Source organism: Armigeres subalbatus, chromosome 1 (assembly GCF_024139115.2).
Source record: "Armigeres subalbatus isolate Guangzhou_Male chromosome 1, GZ_Asu_2, whole genome shotgun sequence".
NCBI classification, from domain to species: domain Eukaryota; kingdom Metazoa; phylum Arthropoda; class Insecta; order Diptera; family Culicidae; genus Armigeres; species Armigeres subalbatus.
Genome location: NC_085139.1, coordinates 276657549 through 276682532, shown reverse-complemented (window position 1 = coordinate 276682532; position 24984 = coordinate 276657549). Strand labels below are relative to the sequence as shown.

At 43.8% G+C, this 24984-nt stretch overlaps 1 protein-coding gene across 1 annotated transcript in view; it reads right to left on the bottom strand.

The window, feature by feature from the left end:
* The window catches only part of LOC134207622 (SET domain-containing protein SmydA-8), a 234830-nt gene that overhangs the window by 161944 nt on the left and 47902 nt on the right, over window positions 1-24984 (bottom strand). The gene's annotated exons all lie outside the window — the stretch shown is intronic.

Genomic DNA, 24984 nt, shown 5'->3' with positions numbered 1-24984 from the left:
ATTCCTCCGTTTCAGGAGTGATTTCGAATTCGGCGTCTTTTCGAAGTAACTTTGTCAAAGGTTTCACTAGTTTAGCGAAATCTTTGATAAATCTTCTGTAGTAACCTAACGTTCCAAGAAACTGTCTAATTTCTTTAACGTTTTTAGGTACTGGCCATGACCTAATAACTTTAATTTTGTCTTCATTGGGTAGCACTCCATCTTTGGTGACGGTGTGACCTAAAAATTGTACTTCGTTTCTAAAGAATTCACACTTATCAAGCTGAATCTTTAGTCCTGCTTCTTTAAGCCGTTTCATAATCATTTCGAGATGTAGTTGATGTTCTTTGAGGGAAGCAGAAAAAATAATAATGTCGTCCATGTAGACGAAGCAACAAACTCCAATTAAATCTCTGAGCATACAATCCATTACGCGCTGGAATGTTGCCGGAGCATTTTGAGTCAAAAGGCATTCTTGTGAATTCGTATTTGCCTGAATTCACAGAAAATTCGGTTTTTTCCGTGTCCTCTTTATCAAGTTGTATCTGATGGAAACCAGATACTAAGTCAATTGTAGAAAAATAACAGGCTCGGCCCAGTTTATCTAATATGTCGGTTAAATCAGGTATGGGGTACTTATCATTGATTGTCTTTTCGTTTAGTTTTCGGTAATCGATAACCAAACGAAATTTCTTTTTCCCAGAAGCGTCCGCCATCTTGGGTACGACCCATACAGGGGCAGTGTATGGAGAGATGGATTCCGGAATTATTCCATCGTTCAACATTTTCTTCACTTGTTTTTGAATTTCTTGTTCAAAAATTTGTGGGTATCTATAGGACTTTACATGAATCAGCAAATTGTCAGTTGTTCGTATTTTATGTTTTATTTTATGCGTAAACGTGAGTTTTTCGCTTTCGTCGTAGAGAATTTCCAAGTTTCTGCGGATCACTTCATTAAGAGCATCTTTCTCTTCATCGTTCATATGTTCGTTCCTGAGGTGATAATCGACATTCTTTGCAGGCAACTCACAATTTGGTTTTTCGGCAATTTCGCATTTATCTGGCCTAATGTTAATTTGATTCGTGTTTATCTCTAGAGGTTTTCTGGAATGGTTTTGAATTGCTACCGTCGCCTTTCCATTTAAACTTCTGTAGATTCCCGGTAAAATTGAAAATTTATCGAAATCCCTCTCGTCGGTGATTGTGAAATCTCCGTCTTTCAAGGTTTTAATTGTTAGATATTGGAACTCTTGTTCAGAAACGCTAATTTTAAGATCGTTCATAAACTTCTGTTTCAATTTATATTCCTTCCGTCCTATCTTTAATGTGTTCTTAGCAATGTTTAAGTTGGCGTTAAGGTCTCGCAATGACTCATAGCCAATGAGCCCGTCGAAAAACTCGTGAAATTTTAGAACATAGAACTTTAGTTTCTTATTTATCTGAAACAGATCAAATTAAACCGCATGTGTGATTTCGTGTGACCCTTGAATGTTCGAGACCTTTACTCCTTTTACAACGTCACAGTATTCTAGATTAACTCGATCGGCTGAAATGTAATTCTTATTCGCGCCGGTGTCGATTAGGAATTTCAATTCGCCCTTGCTAGTTATGAATGATATGTAAGGAAGAAAGTTATTATTCATTCGTTTGGATCTAGGCTTCGAGCCCCGAGAAAATTTAACTCCTCTCCGAGAAAGAATTCGTCATCATCAGAATCCAACGCCGAGTCATCGACCGGTTGGGTATCAGATTCTTGTTCATCCAGCTCGTGTTCCTTTGCATCGTTGCGTTTTCCGTTTATGTGTGCATTCAATTGCATTTTAGACCTGGCTGTTCTCATAGAGACGTCACCGTCGGTCGGTTGTTTGGCTGAATGGTTTTTGAAATAGCCGGAGCCGGACTGATTCTGGCTCTGATTACTGTTGTGATTGGGTTTAGAATTATGGGCTTGAGCATTATAGTTAGAGGTTCGCTTTGAAAAATGTTGTCATTGCACACTTGGTTTCTGTTCTAATTTTTGCCTATAGGCCGCATTAGAATATTGCATAGTTATGTGGTAAGCTTCTTCTAATGATTCGGGCCTATAGCTTCGGACGTGCATAGACAATTTTGACGTAAACTACGTCTAAGGGGAAGCCTCAGATACAGGGTGCAAAAGGAAAATTTCCAAATTGGGGACCGTCACGAAATCATGTAAGATTTCAAACGGTAATAGCGTCTTTATCTTTCGATGGATTTTCGACATTTGCTTATCAATCGATTCGGAAACTCTCTAGCAATTTGCCAATTCTATTGATACTATTGATTATTAACGTTAAACTATTGAAAATGTTATTTCTTTCCAAACCGGGTGAAAAATTCAATCCCGTTCATAAATCCCCAACACGGACATCAGATTGCAGTAACGTACGGGCCTTTTGATCCACTGATTCGTTTCCCTGTGTATAAAAAGCTCCGTGTTTCGCGTGCGCGCGTCATTTTCAATCTGCATGTCACGGAGAACGGACGATTTCGTTCGCACGGGAGGGCTCGTTGATTGAGATTTATGAGTGATGATGCGGATGAAATTTTTCGTCAGGTGGTGGTGGCGGTCGTGGCAACAGCAGTACATCTTTTCATCCGTGTTCCCAACAGCATCGTTGAATCTGACAATCAACGTCGTGTTGTTGATGAGGCACATAAGTAGAAATGAATCGGTTCTTTTCAGGACCACCATTATGTTTGGGAGGAAGGTTAAGTTGTTAAATTAAATTGTTAAGGTTAATTTTTTTGACGTCAACTACGTCTAAGGGGAAGACTCAGATACAGGGTGTAAAATGGAAATTTCCAAATTCGAGACCGTCGCGAAATTAGGATAGATTTCAAACACTAATAGCGTCTTTATCTTTCGATGGATTTTAATCACTTACTCTGCAGAAGTCGAATGATGGATTGAATCTTATGATTTTTTGCGTTACTGCTGCCGATTTATTGCAACAATCTCATGAATTTACTCTCAGTCAAACCAAATTCCTCCAATGAAAAATTTAATGCCCAGAAAAATACAGATTTCAGATCATGCGGATTTCTAATCACCAACACAACAGCAACCATCCGATAGTCAGAATATCACAAGAGTATTTCACTCAAATGCAGATGCTGGCTCTATGGTTCTACCGCTACACCGCAACAGATTGCCATCGTTGGATTCTCTGTCGTATTGATCCTGTTACGAGCGCTACCTACGCCATCGGTGGGAACGAAGAGCGTGCGTCAGAAGGAGAAGCTGCAAAAATGTATTTGCATGGATGGAAATTAAACCTGAAACAAGTAGCAGTCTATCTACTAAAATAATAACTCCGTGATTCGTGATTCCGCCACCGACGGAAACTATCAGCCATCACCAAGCGATTTATATGAACTTTGATCAAAATTCGTCTCGCCTCAAATTATGGCTTAAGAGCTGCTTTTACTGATGACACTTCAGACGCAACCGTAGCAGAGATAAACACCACCATAGCCGCCATCGTAGTGACACGCAAGAAAATTCCATCTGAGTGCTGTTGATGCTGACGACGACGACCGCGCGACCCACACCATCGCCGGGAATAAAATTTCCGGTAGGAGCTCCGCCGATGCCGAAGGTGGTACCACGGTCTGCTCTCCGCGACATCTCGAACGAAATGGCTCGCGCGCGCGGAAGAGCTCCTTTCTTGTAATTAATAAAATTGAACCTGTAGCCACGCCCCTTTGGTGAGTGTTTGACGGTTACACAATATTTGCAGTCATACCGGACAACAAAGAGGAGGGACTAATGAGCCATCTTTATTGGTTATAAGAAAAATGCTCTCTCCCGCGCGCGTGGCGCAATCAGCCTCATTCCAGTTCAAGACAGCAGCACGTACAGACGTGTTTTTTGCTCGCGCATTTTTGACATAAACTACGTCTAAGGGACAGACTCAGATACAGGGTGTAAAACCAAAATTTTCAAATTCGAAACCGTCACGAAATTAGGATAGATTTCAAACGCTAACACCGTCTTTATCTTTCGATGGATTTTCGAAATTTGCTTATCAATAGATTCGGAAACTCTCCAGCAATTTGCCAATTCTACTGATACTATAGATTATCAACGTCAAACTATTGAAAATGTTATTTATTTTCAAACCGGGTGAAAAAATCAATTCCGTTCATAAATCCCCAACACGGACATCAGATTGCAGTAAGGTACGGGCCTTTTGATCCACTGCTTCGTTTTCCCTGTGTATAAAAAGCCCCATGTTTCGCGTGCGCGCGCCATTTTCATTCTGGATGTCACGGAGAACGGACCAGCGCGGTTCCGGCGATAACGCCTGTGGTTTGGTCTGTTGTGGCAAAAACTCATGGACGATTCAAATCAAGCCCAACTCAGCACCTAAAAACTCATGGATGAGTTGAATCATCGCATGTTTTCTGTATGTATGTAGAATCACGAGCGCGCGTCAAACGGAGAAACTGCAAAAATGTATTCGCATGGATGACTATCTGCTAAAATTATAAGTCTTTCTCTGAATCGGGATCTCGTGATTCTACTACCGACGGAAAACAATCTGCCATCACCAAGCAATTAAGTTTTTCTTTGATCAAAATTCATCTCGCCTCAAGTTGTGACTTGAGAGCTACTTTCATTGATGGTAGCCAATCGTTAGTAGGGGAAATTACGGCTTTGGCAGGTTTTGTTCTATTATTGTCAGGTGGTTTTCTGTAACTAATTATGCTTAAATTTGGCCTAAACATTCTTTGCATATCAAAGAATATTGTCGCCAAATTTCATAAAATTTGGTCAACCAAAACCCCGCCGACAATAATAGAACAAAACCTGCCAAAGCCGTCATTCCCCCTACTTCATACAAGAAAATTTAATCTGAGCGCTGCTAATGTTAATGACGACGACCGCGCGACCCACACCATCGCCGGGAATAAAATTTCCGGTAGGAGCTCCGCCGAGTAGTAGTAGTAAAATTCTTCTTTATTTACACAATTTTTGTTCTACAATTATTTTTAACATGTACAGTGATCGGCCGGCTTGGCCCTCCAACTTCAATTTTAATTATTATTATTATTATTATTTTTATGTTTCTACTTAATTTTTAAAATATAATGTATCATGACGGCCTTCAGCAGGCGCTAGTGTGTTTTTTAAAATTTGATAACCTAACTAACTATTTACACTAATATTTACAATAATAATTTGATAACCTAGATTGGAACAAGCGCCCTAATCGCTTCTTGGTCCGAGAAGGCGCAACGGACCCTAAACTTTTCTTTACACTCACCAAAGCGTTCATGTAAGGTTTTTATCCCGGCCAGACGGTGGACCTCGGATGTTCTTGTCCTGGGAGGGGTATTGAGGATCATCCTCAGGAATTTGTTTTGGACCCGTTGAAGTTTGAGGTGGTGGGTTTTAGCACAGCTCTCCCAGACCGGCATGCCATATTCGATCACAGGGAGGATGATTTGCTTGTAGACAGCAAGCTTATTTTTCAGGGACAATGACGACCGGCGGTTGATCAAAGGGTACAGAAGTTTCAATAAAACGTTACACTTTGTCACCGTTTTGTCAACCTGTTGCCTGAAAATAAGCTTGCTGTCGAGGGTCAAGCCAAGGTAGCCGGCCTCTTTGGCCCATTCCACAGTCGCGCCAATGAGGATGATTTTACAGTCCCCAGGCGGAACAAGTTTAGTGGATTTGGAGTGGGGGCAAATGATGACCTGGGTCTTTGCCGCGTTGATACAGATCTTCCAGCTGATGTGGTACTCTGTCAGGAAAACCATGCCTCGTTAGAGTTTTGCCACTAGCGCTCCGATCACTCTACCGTTGTAGACGATGGATGTGTCATCTGCGAACAGAGACAGAATGCCGCCTTCTGGAGGTTCTGGCATGTCGGAGGTGAACAGATTGAAAAGCAGGGGCCTGAGGATACTGCCCTGGGGAACGCCTGCGACGATGTTGTGCGCATTGGAACTCGCTCCGCTGATTGAGACCCGGAATGTCCTTGCCGACAGGTAATTGTTGATGATTTTCACCAGGTAGCTGGGAAGATTGTAGCGTTGTAGTTTGTACACCAGGCCATCATGCCATACATTGTCAAATGCCTTCTCGACATCGAGTAAGGCCATGGCGGATGTTTTCGAGACAAACTTGTTCCGTCTGAGGACGTTGGTAACTCAGGTCAGTTGGTGTACAGTTGACCGACCGCGTCGGAAACCAAACTGTTCCTCGAGCAAGATGTTGAGATTTTCGGCAGACTCAAGTAACCGATGATGAATAGCTTTTTCGAATAGCTTGGATAACCCTGAGAGAAGGCTGATGGGTCGATAACTTTTGGGGAGGAAGGATCCTTCCCAGGCTTCCGGATGGGGATGACTTTCGCTGACTTCCAGGACGATGGGAAGTAGCTAAGCCGGAGACACTGATTAAAGATCAGCGAGAGGTGCTCAAAGAACGGAGCACTCATGTGTTTGAGCTCGAGATTCAGGATGCTGTCGAAGCCTGGGGCCTTCATGTTCTTCGACGATTTGATATAGGCCGTCAATTCGTCAGCTGAGATCTCCAACTCCTCCGAGAAGTCGTTGGGAATCAAATGGATGTTGTTAGCATGCTCGTTGACGGCTGCTTCGTGTGGACTGACGATGTTCTGCCCAAGATTGTGTGAGCTGACGAAGTGACGACCTATTTCAGCGACCTTCTCTGCAGGAGTTATCAAGCGATCCTTAGAGCCATTATTGTCTAGTGGGATCAAAGGTGGAATGGGCCGAGGCTTGGATTTTAGAATTTTGGTCATTTTCCAGAACGGCTTAGCATAATCTGGGAGAGTGCGGATCTTATTCGAGAAGTCGTTATTTTTGAGGTCCACCATTCTGGCCTTGATAATTTTGTGATTCGATTGCAGCGTGCCTTAAGCTCAGGCAGTCCAGTACGCTGAAACTGCCTGCGAGTGACATTCCGCAATCGAATCAAATCTTTGGTGAGTGTATCGATGTTTAAGGAGTTGCTTACCTGCCGAGCCGTCGGTACGTGTTGCTCTCGGGCCGCCGTGATCGCCTCCTCGATAGCGCACAGCTGGCGGTCGATACTTTCCGGCGTCTCCGGACGCACCTCGTAGTCAACGGTGTTATCGACGCACTGCTGGAAACGCTGCCAGTTCACTCGGTGGTAGTTCCGCCGTAACTGCTGGTGCCGATTGACCGAGGAGCCCAGTTCCGCCACCACCGGATAGTGATCCGAACTGAGCTCCTGGTATACAACCGGCTGCGAGACGTGGTCACTCAGGTTTGTTACGTAGAGGTCGAGCGTTGCGTGGGCACCGGACCGACTCAGCCGAGTGGGGGAATCCGGGCTCAGGATCGTGTAGTGGCCTTCCTCCATGTCGTTGCTCCAGATGGTGCCGTTTCGATTGCCGCGACTGTTGCCCCAGGCTTGATGTTTGGCATTCAAGTCGCCGGCAATGATATACTGGCCTTGCCTCCGCGTCAGCTTGACGATGTCCCTCCGAAGGGCAGCCGATGATCCATCGCCGGCTTTGGCTTGCGTTGGACAGTACGCCGCGATGAGCGCGATTGTGCCGACCGAAGTGGTGATTTCGACACCGATGGCCTCGATGACACTGAGCTGGAAGCTTGGAAGCAGACGACAGTTGATGTTGTAGCGAAGAGCGATGGCCACACCACCTCCCCTGGTCGGCCGGTCGAGTCGCACGATGCGGAAGTCCGGGTTGTTGATGTTCACCTCCGGTTTTAGGTGCGTTTCGGTGATGAACGCCACGTCTATTTCCTTCTCCTCAAGGAAATCCTTCAGCTCGATTGTTTTGCTCTTTAGCGAGCAAGCATTCCAGTTGACCAGGCCCACCCTAGCAGCCATTTTCAATGATGAACATGCCAAGTGTGAAGACCTGGTCGAATCGGGTTTTGCAGCCGCACAGTCGAGTGGCGAGCTGCGCGAAGATCGGCATCAGCTGCTCCGGAGTGTACAGCGGGGCAGATTCTTCCGGTGGGACGGCTTCGTTCTCCGACTGCCGACGGAACCCAGGAGGAGGAAGCGGGGGCCATTCGCTGGTGGATGGTGCCGACGATGCTGGAGCTTGGACCGATGCAGCTGCCGCTGCCAGTCGCTTGTGCGGCTGTAGCGGTGGGAGTATTGGAATCACACGACGGGGAGCCGGGATAACTGGCTCCGCCGATGCCGAAGGTGGTACCACGGTCTGCTCTCCGCGACATCTCGAACGAAATGGCTCGCGCGTGCGGAAGAGCTCCTTGCTTGTAATTAATAAATTTGAACCTGTAGCCACGCCCCTTTGGTGAGTGTTTGACGGTTACACAATATTTGCAGCCATACCGGACAACAAAGAGGCGGGACTAATGAGCCATCTTTATTGATGATAAGAAAACTGCTCGCCCCCGCGCGCGTGGCATTTCATTAGAAATGTTGCGGGCGGCGCACAGTGATGCCAAGGCGGAAAAAAGTGAAGAAAATTGATTTGAGCGTACAGCTTCGAAAGTATTTTTATAATTTTTGATAATGTTTGAAATATCTTTTCTCAAAATTTCACGAAGATTGGATGAAAATTGCACGGGGTGCATCATGTGGATCCAATGGTAAATCAAAGATGTTTTTTAAATTTGCTTGTAACATGTATGGCGAAGACATGATGTTGTTCAACCTGATTTTTAACTAAGAGCACGCAATCGCACGCATGCCGAATCGGGCTTATTTCAAAGCTTATTTATTCAGCTTTTCGGGGATATGATGATTGTTTTGCGCAAATCTGCGCAAATAGCATTTTTCTTCAAAGCATTCTTGAAGTAAACATAAGCATTGACACGCTGAATACAGTGATCAGAAAAACGTGGGAACTAAATTTTCAAACAGCTGTATCTCAAGCGTCTTTCGACCGATTTTCACAATTCTTTTACGGTTGTCTTACCTATCTCATCTAGTTTATTCATACTGGTGAGATATGTTTCTAGGGATGCTCAATTTGTCCCTAGAGGGGCGTGAGTAAGGATGTGTTTTTATTCAAAATATAGTAAATTTCGATTTACATGACATTCTTCACTTGGAACTTACAGGTTCAAAAAATGTTTTATAACACTATTCTAGCATCGACTATATTATGTGTCAACAAAATGTTTCTTCTGTACATCCCTAGCAACTCCAAAATGTCCTCTATAGTAATGAAAGATTATATGCAAATATTGACAATGAAAACTACGGAAACCCGCGCCAATAGAAACCTGTCATGTCCATGTAGGTCAATAGTGGCCAGGGGAATGATATTCTACTCAGTTTTACCCAAATCAGATGTTCTAGGATCTCCAAACTGTTTAGGAGTTTGGATCAATTGGTCTACCAAGTCAACTGAGCTCGATAGCTATCTGAAATCGACTAATCATGTCCACACAAGTCCTTAGAGCCCACGCATATGATTTACAGCACAGTTATACCCATACCAGATGTTTCAGGTTCTCCAAACTGTTCTGGAGTTTGGATCAATTGGTCTACCAGGTCAACTGCGCTCGGTACAAATCTGACAGCAATAAGATGTCCATACAAATCAGTAGAGCCCATGCATACGATTTGGAACTCAGTTACACCAATATCAGATGTTCGAAGTACTCCATACTGCTCTGGAGTCTGTCAAGTCTATATGTGTGATTTACAACTCTGTTATATCCAAACCAGATGCTATGAGCTACCCAAAATGTTCTGGAATCAATCGGTCTACATGGTCAACTGCGCTCGATACAAACATGATATCATACATTCATGTTAATACATGCCTGTAGACACGACACTTACAAATTTCGTTCCAGTTATACCCAAACCAGATGTTATAGGTTGTCCAAACTATTGTGAAGTTTGGAAAAATTGGTTTACCAGGTCAAAACTGACATTGACCAGTCATGTCCATACACGTCCGCCGAGCTCGCGTATATGATTCGCACCTAATCTAAACCAGAAGTTCAAAAATTTTCAAACTGTGTAGGAGTTCGTATCAATTGGTCTACCAGGAATACCTAGAGAAACTCCCAGAAGGACTCCTGGAAGAATTTTCCGAAGCAACTTCCGCAGGAATTAAAAAAAAAACTTCCGGAGGAGTTCTAGAAAGAACTTTCGGAGGAGTTCCAAGAGGAACTTTCAGATGAATTCCAGAAGGAACTTCCAAAGATATTCCAGAAAAAACTTCCAAAGCTTTCCAAAAAGGAACTTCCGGAGGAATTCCAGAAGAAACTTTCGGAGGAATTCCGAAATGAACTTTCACAAGAATTTTAAAATAAACTTCCGTAGAAATTCTGGAAAAAACTTCCGGCGGAATTCCAGAAGGAGTTTCCGGGGAAATTCCAGAAGGAACTTCCGGAGGAATTCCATTAGAAACTTCCGGAGGAATTCCAGAAGGAACTTCCGGAGGAAATCCAGAAGGAACTTCCGGAGGAAATTCAGAATGCATCTCCATAAGAACTCTAGAAGGAACCTGGAGAATTCCTGAAAGTGTTTTCGGAGGAATTCTTAAAAAAAATTTCCTCCCAGAATTCCTCCGGATATTCCTCTAGGATTTTTTCCGGATATTCCTCCAAATCTTTCTCTGGGATTCTTCCAGAACTACAGGAACTCCTCCGGATGTTCCTCCAGGAATTCCTCCATGCATTTTTATTAATATTTCCACATTTCTAATTCTTTTTTATAACTTATCAGGAATTCCTCCGGAAGTTCCTCAAGGAAATCCTCCGGAAGTTCCTCCAGGAATTCCTCCGGAAGTTCCTCCAGGAATTTATTACTTAATAGGCTCTCGACTGTTTGAATTTTACTAATACATTATTTTTTTTGGCTTTCAGTCTTTACTGGCTATTAAAACGACATATTTCGCCCGACGTTTCAATGGTTTATTCCATCTTTTTCAAGGGTTCTATTAAAAAAAATTGGCAGATTACAAACAATTATGAGATGACATACAAATAGCACAAAAACTTACAGAAAATATCGCTTTTTGTCAGGTGGTTTGTTGAGCTCACTGATTGTCATAAAAACATTAACAAATATCGTCAATTTCCTAAAACAATTAACAGTTAAACATCCATCACTATACAATGCAACATATTAATGACAATTACTAACATTTAACAAAATATTGGGACTTCAATTTATGAAAAACCTGGGTGCTTATTCACTACTCTGCTGATAGTCAGTAATATTCGTTTTCAACTGTCATTTTGTAATTATCTGTTTTAAAAAATGTCATGAGTGTCTAGATGATGTGTGTAATTTGATGTCTCTATCTATTGAGTGTCATTATCATTATTGTTGGTGTTTGTCTGGTTTGGTGTTCTACGGTTATCTGTTCTATTTCTTGTTTTCAGTGTGTGTAAAATTCCTGCATACGTTGTACTTAAACTGTCGCAATCGCTTCGTTTGTTTACCGTTTTGTCAGTGTTGATAATATGACACATTTCCAGAACGGGAAGAGCGGAGAATCTTCGATGGTGGTCCATTATCTCCGATCTGTCGAAATCGAAACGATGGTTGTAATCGGCAGAATGCAGTAAAAGAGCAGTTTTTTCTTTTAGTCGGCCGAGTTCATAGCTGTTGTTTTTTTTAATAGAACCCTTGAAAAAGACGGAATAAACCATTGAAACGTCGGGCGTAGAAGAAATATGTCGTTTTAATAGCCAGTAAAGACTGAAAGCCAAAAAAAAAATGTATTAGTTCCTCCAGGAATTCCTCCGGAAATTTCTCCAGGAATTCCTCCGGAAGTTCCTCCAGGAATTCCTCCGGAAGTTCCTCCAGGAATTCCTCCGGAAGTTCCTCCAGGAATTCCTCCGGAAGTTCCTCCAGGAATTCCTCCGGAAGTTCCTCCAGGAATTCCTCCGGAAGTTCCTCCAGGAATTCCTCCGGAAGTTCCTCCAGGAATTCCTCCGGAAGTTCCTCCAGGTATTCCTCTGGAAGATCCTCCAGGAATTCCTTCGGAAGATCCTCCAAGTATTCCTCCGGAAGATCCTCCAGGTATTCCTCCGGAAGATCTTCCAGGTATTCCTTCGGAAGATCCTTAGGGGGCAGCAGGGACTATGTCCAAGGGCTTGACGATCCCTCCCCAGGCCATCTGCGAGTTGTGGCACCTGCCTAGGATGTGGTGGGGTTTGACAGTGGGCCCTGTTAAACCTCTATTAAAAGCTGCATGTATCCGCAAGTAGGCTCCACCAAAGCGACCGTGTGCCGCTCAAAGCGCACAAGCCCAAGTCCTGGTGTTAGGTGGGACGCTAAACAGCCCTGACACGACGGCCCTCCGACGAGACAGGAGGTTTGCGCAGGCCCAATAAGCCGCCTTTAAAAACAACTATTACGAACGACATAGAAGATAATACGACTCGATACAATCGGCAACGACCTAGGCGACGAATAAAGGATCACGATTGGAAGCTTGGAACATGGAACTGCAAGTCGCTAGGCTTCGCAGGTTGCGATAGGATAATCTACGATGAATTACATCCCGCAACTTCGATGTCGTAGCGCTGCAGGAAATCTGCTGGACAGGACAGAAAGTGTGGAAAAGCGGGCATCGAGCGGCTACCTTCTACCAAAGCTGTGGCTCCACCAACGAGCTGGGAACCGGCTTCATAGTGCTGGGAAAGATGCGCCAACGCGTGATTGGGTGGCAGCCAATCAACGCAAGGATGTGCAAGCTGAGGATAAAAGGCCGTTTCTTCAACTATAGCGTCATCAACGTGCACTGCCCACACGAAGGGAGATCCGACGACGAGAAAGAAGCGTTCTATGCGCAGCTGGAGCAGACATACGATGGATGCCCACTGCGGGACGTCAAAATCGTCATCGGTGACATGAACGCTCAGGTAGGAAGGGAGGAAATGTATAGACCGGTCATCGGACCGGATAGTCTGCACACCGTATCGAACGACAACGGCCAACGATGCATAAACTTTGCAGCCTCCCGCGGAATGGTAGTCCGAAGCACTTTCTTCCCCCGTAAGAATATCCACAAGGCCACATGGAAATCACCTAATCAAGTAACGGAAAACCAAATCGACCACGTTCTAATCGACGGTAAATTCTTCTCCGACATCACGAATGTACGCACTTACCGCAGTGCGAATATTGAATCCGACCACTACCTCGTCGCAGTATGTCTGCGCTCAAAACTCTCGACGGTGATCAACACGCGTCGGAGTCGTCCGCCGCGGCTTAACATTGGGCGGCTACAAGACGGTAGACTAGCCCAAGACTACGCGCAGCAGCTGGAAGTGGCACTCCCAACGGAAGAGCAGCTAGGCGCAGCATCTCTTGAAGATGGCTGGAGAGAAATTCGATCCGTCATTGGAAGCACCGCAACCGCTGCACTAGGCACGGTGGCTCCGGATCAGAGAAACGACTGGTATGACGGCGAATGTGAGCAGTTAGTTGAGGAGAAGAATGCAGCATGGGTGAGATTGCTGCAACACCGCACGAGGGCGAACGAGGCACGATACAAACGGGCGCGGAACAGACAAAACTCGATTTTCCGGAGGAAAAAGCGCCAGCAGGAAGATCGAGACCGTGAAGAGACGGAGGAACTGTACCGCGCTAATAACGCACGAAAGTTCTATGAGAAGTTGAACCGTTCACGTAAGGGCCACGTGCCACAGCCCGATATGTGTAAGGACATAAACGGGAACCTTCTAATGAATGAGCGTGAGGTGATCCAAAGGTGGCGGCAGCACTACGAAGAGCACCTGAATGGCGATATGGCAGACAACGGTGGCGGTATGGTAATGAACCTAGGAGCACGCACGCAGGACATGCGACTTCCGGCTCCGAATCTCCAGGAAATCCAGGAGGAGATCGGCCGGCTGAAAAACAACAAAGCCCCTGGAGTTGACCAACTACCAGGAGAGCTGTTTAAACACGGTGGTGAGGCACTGGCTAGAGCGCTGCACTGGGTGATTACCAAGGTTTGGGAGGATGAGGTTCTGCCGCAGGAGTGGATGGAAGGTGTCGTGTGTCCCATCTACAAAAGGGCGATAAGCTGGATTGTAGCAACTACCGCGCAATCACATTGCTGAACGCCGCCTACAAGGTACTCTCCCAAATTTTATGCCGTCGACTAACACCAATTGCAAGAGAGTTCGTGGGGCAGTACCAGGCGGGTTTTATGGGTGAACGCTCTACCACAGACCAGGTGTTCGCCATACGTCAAGTATTGCAGAAATGCCGCGAATACAACGTGCCCACACATCATCTATTTATCGACTTCAAAGCCGCATATGATACAATCGATCGGGACCAGCTATGGCAGCTAATGCACGAAAACGGATTTCCGGATAAACTGATACGGTTAATCAAGGCGACGATGGATCGGGTGATGTGCGTAGTTCGAGTTTCAGGGGCATTCTCGAGTCCCTTCGAAACCCGTAGAGGGTTACGGCAAGGTGATGGTCTTTCGTGTCTGCTATTCAACATCGCTTTGGAGGAGTAGTACGAAAGGCAGGGATTGACACGAGTGGTACGATTTTCACGAAGTCCGTCCAGTTATTTGGTTTCGCCGACGACATTGATATCATGGCACGTAACTTTGAGAGGATGGAGGAAGCCTACATCAGACTGAAAAGCGAAGCTAAACGGATTGGACTAGTTATCAACACGTCGAAGACGAAGTACATGATAGGAAGAGGCTCAAGAGAGGTCAATGTGAGCCACCCACCACGAGTTTCTATCGGTGGTGACGAAATCGAGGTGGTTGAAGAATTCGTGTACTTGGGCTCACTGGTGACCGACGATAACGATACCAGCAGAGAAATTCGGAGACGCATAGTGGCTGGAAATCGTACGTACTTTGGACTCCGCAAGACGCTTCGATCGAATAGAGTTCGCCGCCGTACCAAACTGGACGATGCTCGTGGAGGACCAACGCGCACTGGGAGTTTTCGAAAGGAAAGTGTTGCGTACCATCTATGGTGGGTTGCAGATGGCGGACGGTACGTGGAGGAGACGAATGAACCACGAGTTGCATCAGCTGTTGGGAGAACCATCCATCGTTCACACCGCGAAAATCGGAAGACTGCGGTGGGCCGGGCACGTAGCCAGAATGTCGGACAGTAATCCGGTGAAAATGGTTCTCGACAACGATCCGACGGGAACAAGAAGGCGAGGTGCACAGCGGGCAAGGTGGATCGATCAGGTGGAGGACGACTTGCGGACCCTCCGCAGACTGCGTGGTTGGCGAAGTGCAGCCATGAACCGAGCTGAATGGAGAAGTCTTTTATGTGCAGCACAGGCCACTCCGTCCTTAGTCTGATGATAAATAAATAAAATCCTCCAGGTATTCCTCCGGAAGATCCTCCAGGTATTCCTCCGGAAGTTCCTCCAGGAATTCCTCCGGAAGTTCCTCCAGGCATTCCTCCGAAAGTTCCTCCTGGAATTCCTCCGACAGTACCTCCAGGAATTCCTCCGAATATTCCTTCGAGAATTCCTCCGAGAATTCTTCCGGAAGTTGCTCCGAAAATTCCTCCGGAAGTTTCCCCGGAAGTTCTTTCGGAAGTTCCCCCGGAATTTCCTACAGAAGTTCCTCCGGAAGTTGCTCCGGAAGTTGCTCTGGAAGTTCTTCCGGAAGTTCCTTCGGAAGTTCAGCCGGAAGTTCCGCCGGAAGTTCCTCCGGAAGTTCTGCCGGAAGTTCCTCCGGAAGTGCCTCCGTAAGTTGCTCCAGAAGTTCCTCCGGAAGTTGCTCCAGAAGTTCCTCCGAAAGATCCTCCTGTTCCTGGAGGAACTTCCTAAGGAATTCCTGGAGGATTTTCCGAAGGAATTCCTGGAAGATTTTCCGAAGGAATTCCTGGAGGAACTTCCGAAGGAATTCCTGGAGGAACGTCCGAAGGTATTTCTGGAGGAACGTCCGAAGGAATTCCTGGAGGAACTTCCGGAAGAATTCCTGGAGGAATTTCCGAAGGAATTCCTGGAGGACCTTCCGAAGGAATTTCTGGAGGAACTTCTGAAAGAATTCCTGGAGGAACTTCCGGAGAAATTCCTGAAGGAACTTCCGAAGGAATTCCAGGAGGAACTTCCGAAAGAATTCCTGGAGGAACTTCCGGAGGAATTCCTGGAGGAACTTATGAAGGAATTCCTGGAGGAACTTCCGAAGGAATTCCTGGAGGATTTTCCGAAAGAATTCCTGGAGGAACTTCCGAACGAATTCCTGGAGGAACTTCCGAAGGAATTTCTGGAAGAACTCCCGGAGAAATTCCTGAAGGATCTTCCTTAGGAACTCCTGGAAGAATTCCCGTAGAAGCTTCCGAAGGAATGCAGGGGCGACTTCCGGAGGATTTTGCAGAGGAACTTCCAGAAGAATTCATGGAGGAACTAATTTTATTTGTCTTATTTATTATGGCTACCTTATTTGTCTTTTTTGTCTCATTTGTCTTATTTGTCTTGTTTGTCTTATTTTTCTTATTTACATCAGCACTACTGTTATTACACAAATCCTTCTCATGGCTCATGTTTTCATTTTCCAAAACCAGCTGGAGTTTGTTTATTTTGATCTGCTCATTGCGTGATTAGTCGGCGTTACTGCTGTTATCTCGCCGAACCACTGGATGCATGCATGCATGAGTAATAAATTTCTTCCCCATTGTTGCCAATTCCTTTTGTTCTTCATTTACGGCAAATTCTAAAGCAATTGTAAACTGCATAATGATGAAATAATTTTAACGACACTGACAACGTCATTCTGGCGGGCTGAATTGAGCATTTTTCTCTCTCAGAGAGGGATGCCACGTGCTTTTTTAACCCTTATGCGGCCAACAAAAAAAACACACGTGGATGGCCGACAGGGTACCCGTGTTCCACTAAATTGATATTCTCATAACTTCAACAATTTTCAACCGATTTGGATAATTTTGACAGTTTTGGAAACAGAAACTCATATATTTTTTGCCCATTGTCAAGGTTTACAGCCTATGCCCATGGTTATTCAAGAAATCTTCGAAGTAAGGCTTAAGAGTCTACACGCGTAACCGAAAGCCATTCAACCAGTTTCAAATATGCTACAAGCTCTTTGCGCTTCTTAGAATTGAAGGTGTTCATAGTATATCCTTCGGGTAATGCAAAAATCCCTGAAATGAGGTCTTAGTCATCCGAGAAATCTCTGGAGTAAAGCCTAAAGATCTACTCGCGTAACCAAATGCCTATTATGCAAATTCAAATACGGTACATGCTCTTTGTGGTACTTAGCATAGAATGCGTTCACAGTATATGTTCCGAGTCATCCAAGAAATCTCTGGAGTAAGGCCTCAAGGTCTACACTCGTAACCATGGGTCTATGGACTTGTCTCAAAAGTGGTGCATGCTCTTTGCGCATCTTGAAATCAAATGTGATCACTACATATGTTCTGCGCTATCGAAGAAATCTCTCGGATAAGTCCTCTGGCGCCTTCATTGCATATGTTCATGGTCATCCAAGAAAACCCTGGAAAAGGCCTTCAGGTCTACACGCGTAACCAGAGATCTTTTAGTTTGTTTCAAAAGTGGTTTATGCCCTTTGTGGTACATAGAAAAGAGTGCTTTCATTGCATATGTTTATGGTCATCCAAGAAAATCCTGGAAAAGGCCTTAAGATCTACACTCGTAACCAGAGATCTTTTAGATTGTTTCAAAACCATGCCCTACACATGCCCTTTGTGGTACATAGAATAGAACGCCTTTATTGCATAAGTTCATGGTAATCCAAGAAAACCCTGGAAAAGGCCTTAAGATCTACACGAGTAACCAAAGATCTTTCAGATTTTTTTGAAAGTGTTACATGCCCTTTGTGGTACATAGAATAGATTGCATACCAAACCAGTACGCTAGACAGGTGCTTTCCCTATTAAGCTACGAAGAACCTCCGTCGTCCTCCGCAGCTTAGCGGGTACTGATGAAACCAAATTCACAGCATCGGGCATGTAGCCGAACTCTCGCAATACATCCTTAGAACTAACTCTCTCATATATGTTTTTGTACAATGCCAACCAGGTAGGATGAGCTCCTACACACTTGCTTCATCACCAACGGCGCTCGATGAAGTAGGGTTGTGTGAGATTGTGCCAGTTGGTCGTCAGATCCCAACCCGACCACATAAGCGAAGAGAGATCGCCTTTCGAGTTAAGTACATTCAAAGTTTATTGCCTATGTTCCGGGTATTGAGCCACCCGGAGTGGAAATTATTTACTATGTCTGAAACTCGATTATGCATATGCGCAACATGTGATAGATAAAGTTCTAAAAGGTTTTGGAGGAAAACCGCTATCTTCCGTCCTTCCCAGTTGTTCTTCAATAACTGCATCCGTTACGGAGGTTGATCCACCGACCTTGACTCTATGGAGTTCGTAGACTACCTGGAGCCCACGACAACAACAAGAATCACTTGGAATACAAACATATACCAAGAAAGGGTCACGCTACTTGTTTATTCTTCGATAACTGTCGCCATTACGGAGATTGATCCGAAGATCTTGACTGTATGGAGTTTGTAGACTACCTGAAACTCACGACGACAACAAGAACTACATGGAATACAAACATATACCAAGAAGGGGTCACATAACAGGTTTATTATTCAATAACTGCCTCCATTATGGAGGTTGATCCACAGACCTTGAATCTATGGAGTTCGTTGACTACCTGGAGCCCACGACAACAATAGTACCAATACCAACAATACCAAGAAGGGGTCACAAAACTTGTTTATTCTTCGATAACTGCCTCCATTACGGAGATTGATTCGAAGACCTTGACTGTATGGAGTTCGTAGACTACCTGGAACTCTACCTGGAATCTTTAGGGGCCCTCCTTAGCCGTGCGGTAAGACGCACAGCTACAAAGCAAGACCATTCTGAGGGTGGCTGGGTTCGATTCCCGGTGTCGGTCTAGGCAATTTTCGGATTGGAAATTGTCTCGACTTCCCTGGGCATAAAAGTATTATCGTGTTAGCCTCATGATATACGAATGCAAAAATGGTAACCTGGCTTAGAAACCTCGCAGTTAATAACTGTGGAAGTACTTAATGAACACTAAGCTGCGAGGCGGCTCTGTCCCATTGTGGGGATTTAATGCCAATAAGAAGAATAAGAAGAAGAACTGCCTCCATTACGTAGCATGATCCACAGACCTTGAATCTTTGGAGTTCGTAGACTACCTGGAGCCAACGACAACAATAACAACTACTTGGAATACAAACATTTATCAAGAAGAGGTCACAAAACTTGTTTATTCTTCAATAACTGCCTCCGTTACTGAGGTTGATCCCCAGACCTTGACTCTATGGAGTTCATAGACTACCTGGAGCCCACGACAACAACAAGAATCACTTGAAATACAAACATATACCAAGAAGGGGTCACGCAACTTGTTTATTCTTCGATAACTGCCTCCATTACGGAGATTGATCCTAAGATCTTGACTGTATGGAGTTTGTAGACTACCTGCAACTACCATGAAGGGGTCACGTAACTTGTTTATTCTTCGATAACTGCCTCCATTACGGAGATTGATCCGAAGATCTTGACTGTATGGAGTTCGTAGACTACCTGGAGCCCACGACAACAACAAGAATTACATGAAATACAAACATATACCAAGAAGGGGTCACGCAACTTGTTTATCCTTCGATAAACGCCTCCATTACGGAGATTGATCCGAAGACCTTGTGTGTATGTAGTTCGTAGACTCCCTGGAACTCACGACAACAACAAGAACTGCATGAAAAATAAACATTTGCCAAGAAGGGGTCACAAAACTTGTTTATTTTTCAATAGCTGCCTCCATTACGGAGGTTGGTCCACCGACCTTGGATCTATGGAGTTCGTAGACTACCTAGAGCCCACGAAAACAACAAGAATTACTAGGAATACAAACATATGCCAAGAAGGGGTCACAAAATTTGTTTATTCTTCGATAACTGCCTCCATTACGGAGATTGATTCGAAGACCTTGACTGTATGGAGTTCGTAGACTACCTGGAACTCACGACAATATCAGGAACTACTTGGAATACAAATATATACCAAGAAGGGGTCATGCAACTTGTTTATTCTCCGATAACTGCCTCCTTTACGGAGATTGACCCGAAGTCCTTGACTGTATGGAGTTCGTAGACTACCTGGAACTCACGACAACATCAGGAACTACATGAAAAACAGATATATATCAAGAAGGGGTCACACAACTTGTTTATTCTTCAATAACTGCCTCCATTACGGAGGTTGATCCACAGACCTTGAATTTATGGAGTTTGTAGACTACCTGGAACCAATGACAACAACAAGAATTACTTGGAATACAAACAAATACCAAGAAGGGGTCACACAACTTGTTTATTCTTCAATAACTGCCTCCGTTACTGAGGTTGATCCACAGATCTTGACTCTATGGAGTTCGTAGACTACCTGGAGCCCACGACAACAACAATAACTACTTGGAATACAAACATATACCAAGAAGGGGTCACACAACTTGTTTATTCTTCGTTAACTGCCTTCATTACGGATATTGATCCGAAGACCTTGACTGTATGAAGTTCGTAGACTATCTGGAATCAATGACAGCAACAAGAACTACTTGGAATGCAAACATGTTTTGAGAAAAGATCATTATATGACCCGGAACATATACTGTGAAAGCATTATATGCTAAACACCATAAAGAGCATGTACCGTTTTTGAATTTGCACGATAGACCTTTGGTTACGTTAGCAGACCATAAGATCTTATTCCAGTGATTTTTTGGATGACTGAGGCCTTACTGTAGGGGATTTTGGAGATCCAGAATATATACTGTGAACACCGACTATTCTAAGAAGCACAATGAGCATGTAATATATTTGAAACTGGTTGTTAGTCCTTCGGTTACGTGTGTAGACTCTAAAGTCTTACTTCAAAGATTTCTTGTATAACCATGGACAAAAGCTGTAAACCTTGACAATGGGCGAAAAGTATATGAGTTTCTGTTTCCAAAACTGTCAAAATTATCTAAATCGGTTAAAAATTGTTAAAGTTATGAAAATATCAATTTAGTGCAACGCGGGTACCCTGTCGGCCATCCACGTGGTAAAAAAATCAGATGCCCCTCCCCACGTCCCTCCTCACTGTATCAACGTGATTTTCTCACAGATGCTACATTTTATGGAGTTCTTAGATGTCACCGAGTTTCAGCTTTCAGCTATAAAAATTCATTGGAATATCACCACTTGAAGTTGAAAAAGGAACACGGGTACCCCGTCGGCCGCATAAGGGTTAACGGAAAACCCTTCCCTCAGACCTTAAGGCTTATTTCATGGTAATAAAATCGTCATATGTGTATGATAAGTTTTATATATCACTGTCTTATAAAAGCTGCCAATCTCAAGCACTAAAACCCTAAATAATCCATGGTGCCTTTCTCGTTCGTTCAAAAGAATTAAGAAATATGTAAGAAAAGGTAAAAATAACACAAATATGTGGATAGGTCTTATTTTTCATATTTGTTTATGCATTATACAATTTCTCGCCGAACGCAACTTGTTGCAAGCAAATTGGATGGACATAAGTGCCAAAAAAAGTGATTTTGTATTGTAACAGGATAGTGCTTTGAATGCAGTTCGTTGCGAGGAGATCGATTGAGGATAAGTGCCATAAAAAAATCATAAGGGTTGTGTACAAGACACGACCGCCCGACGTAAACTACGTGAAACAGTTTGGTGAAATGAAGAATCTAGTGCCATTATCCATGAGTATTACAAAATTACTCTTTGGATTTCTTATGAAATTTACATTTTAAAAGGAAGTAATATATTTGAGTAATTAAAACAAATTTATTGAATTCTCGAGTTTTGTATAATATGAGTAGTTTAGATTTGTTTGTTTAAATTCAATTCATTGTTCTCTTTCGAATTTTTCGAAAAATATTGTAAATGAGCTTTACTAAACTTGGGTATTACAAAATTTCAATTTATCTGGTTTAATTGCACTTTTTACTGTATTTAACCATTAAAACTTTAGAAATGAGGATAACTACCGTCAAATCACTGAAGACGCTAACATGTTTTTGCAAAGACCACGCGTCAAAACGCACTCGTGATTTCGCTACTGACGGCATCATTTCGATTGAACTGTCTCCATCTCCATCTTTCGATTGATTGTTAATAAACCGCCTTCCCAATCACAAGCTGCAACAAAATCAAATAAGATCTTGAGAAAATTTCACCTGGCTGCCACTGATGCCATCCATACGAATTCATATTTGTAGCATCTCCTCCCGGGGCGCACTCGTAATTCTGCTACGGACGGCAACATTATGGCGTCGCCAAGTGGTTAATTTGCTCTTTGAACATTATTCGCCTCACCTCTTCCTTTGCATAGGATGGTGGCCCTGAGAAGAACCGATTGATTCGTTCAGCAACTCCGCCGATGCGGGGACCGCCGCCCGCAACATTTCAAATGAAATGCCACGCGCACGGGGGAGAGCAGTTTTCTTATCATCAATAAAGATGGCTCATTAGTCCCGCCTCTTTATTGTCCGGTATGGCTGCAAATGTTGTGTAACCGTCAAACACTCACCAAAGGGGCGTGGCTACAGGTTCAATTTTATTAATTACAAGAAAGGAGCTCTTCCGCGCGCGCGACGCAACAAAAATTTATTCGCATGGATAGCATCAATACCAGTGAAATTTCCCCTCAAGATTATTATTTTAGTTGATAGACTGCTACTTGTTTCAGGTTTAATTTCCATCCATGCAAATACATTTTTGCAGCTTCTCCTTCTGACGCACGCTCTTCGTTCCCACCGATGGCGTAGGTAGCGCTCGTAACAGGATCAATACGACAGAGAATCCAACGATGGCAATCTGTTGCGGTGTAGCGGTAGAACCATAGAGCCAGCATCTGCATTTGAGTGAAATACTCTTGTGATATTCTGAATATCGAATGGTTGCTGTTGTGTTGATGATTAGAAATCCGCATGATCTGAAATCTGTCCTTTTCAGAGCATTAATTTTTTCATTGGAGGAATTTGGTTTGACTGAGAGTAAATTCATGAGATTGTTGCAAAAAATCGACAGCAGCAACGCAAAAATTCATAAGATTCAATCCATCATTCGACTTCTGCAGAGTAAGCGATTAAAAATCCATCGAAAGATAAAGACGCTATTAGTGTTTGAAATCTATCCTAATTTCGCGACGGTCTCGAATTTGGAAATTTCCGTTTTACACCCTGTATCTGAGTCTTTCCCTTAGACGTAGTTTACGTCAAAAAATTAATTCAACTTAACCTTACTCCCAAACATAATGGTGGTCCTGAAAAGAACCGATTCATTTCCACTTATGTGCCTCATCAACAGCACGACGTTGATTGCCAGATTCAACGATGCTGTTGGGAACACGGATGAAAAGATATACTGCTGTTGCCACGACCGCCACCACCACCTGACGAAAAATTTCATCCGCATCATCACTCATAAATCTCAAACAACGAGCCCTCCCGTGCGAACGAAATCTTCCGTTCTCCGTGACATGCAGAATGAAAATGACGCGCGAACGCGAAACACGGGGCTTTTTATACACAGGGAAAACGATGCAGTGGATCAAAAGGCCCGTACGTTACTGCAATCTGATGTCCGTGTTGGGGATTTATGAACGGGATTGAATTTTTCACCCGGTTTGGAAAGAAATAACATTATCAATAGTTTAACGTTGATAATCAATAGTATCAATAGAATTGGAAAATTGCTGGAGAGTTTCCGAATCGATTGATAAGCAAATGTCGAAAATCCATCGAAAGATAAAGACGCTATTACCGTTTGAAATCTTACATGATTTCGTGACGGTCCCCAATTTGGAAATTTTCATTTTGCACCCTGTATCTGAGGCTTCCCCTTAGACGTAGTTTACGTCAATATGGGTAATAGTAACTATAGTAACTATAGTAACTATAGTAACAGTTTATGATTTCTATACATTTTGATGGAAAATATAGGTTTGGAAAGCGGTAGAATCCGTTTCAAAACAAGCTGTAAAATAGATACAATGGTGGAAAGAAAAAAAGGTGTGTGTCATCTTGTCACTGTACGCGTACAGCATGATACGAAAATCATTGTGCGGAAATCATATGTCTGTCGATAGTATTACTTGAATGTTCACCACTAACATACCATGTGTACGCGATGAGCGCGTTCAGAGCAGCGGGCATATGCTGCCACCACGGCATACAAAAAACAAGGCAGGCTCATCACGTGTGTAAACATTCAGTTTGAATGTAAATATGTGACGTCACTACTATCTTCGCACAAGCTGAACCGAGACGATGCTATACGGTCGCAGCATGCTTACTTTTGTACTCCAACATGTGACGATAAAATATGCGTCACATTCGAAGTGTCATTTTTCTAACGAACCTACCTTGTTTTCTGTATACCGTGTGCTGCCACAAAGCAAGAGAGAATGGGACTATGTACGATGTGAGTGCGTTCGAAAGAAAAAGCCTCAACACCAAGTAACAAAGTTAAAGGGCCGTGGTCTCCGAAAACGATATTTGGCAGCCGTTGCCATGTTTTTCATTATATAAGAAAATGTCATTTTCAATTCACGCTTAGCACCCGATGCAATCGCTTGACCAAAGTTATCCAGGCCAGAATAGTGGATCTCAGAAATAGTGGCAGCAATGGCTCTACGGATCGCTTGATCGCTCCTGCAGAGAAGGTTACTGAAATAGGTCGGCACTTCATCAGTGTTGGTAAAAACTCAAATTCTCAAATCTCATCCACGATTCAAATCAAGCGCGAGACAAACCTCACCCGACTCATGGCCCAGAGAATCGTCCATGATTCGACTCCCGGTTTGCATCATTGCGTGATTTCTGCGTGTTCTTTTTCGTTAAATACAACGGAATAACTTTCTTTGCTTAAAACAATGAATAACAAATCCATACGTACCGTCGTGCGGGGCTTCTTTTGATAAATCGGGGGCTACTTTGAACATTTTGAAACAAGAATTGTAACGTAAATT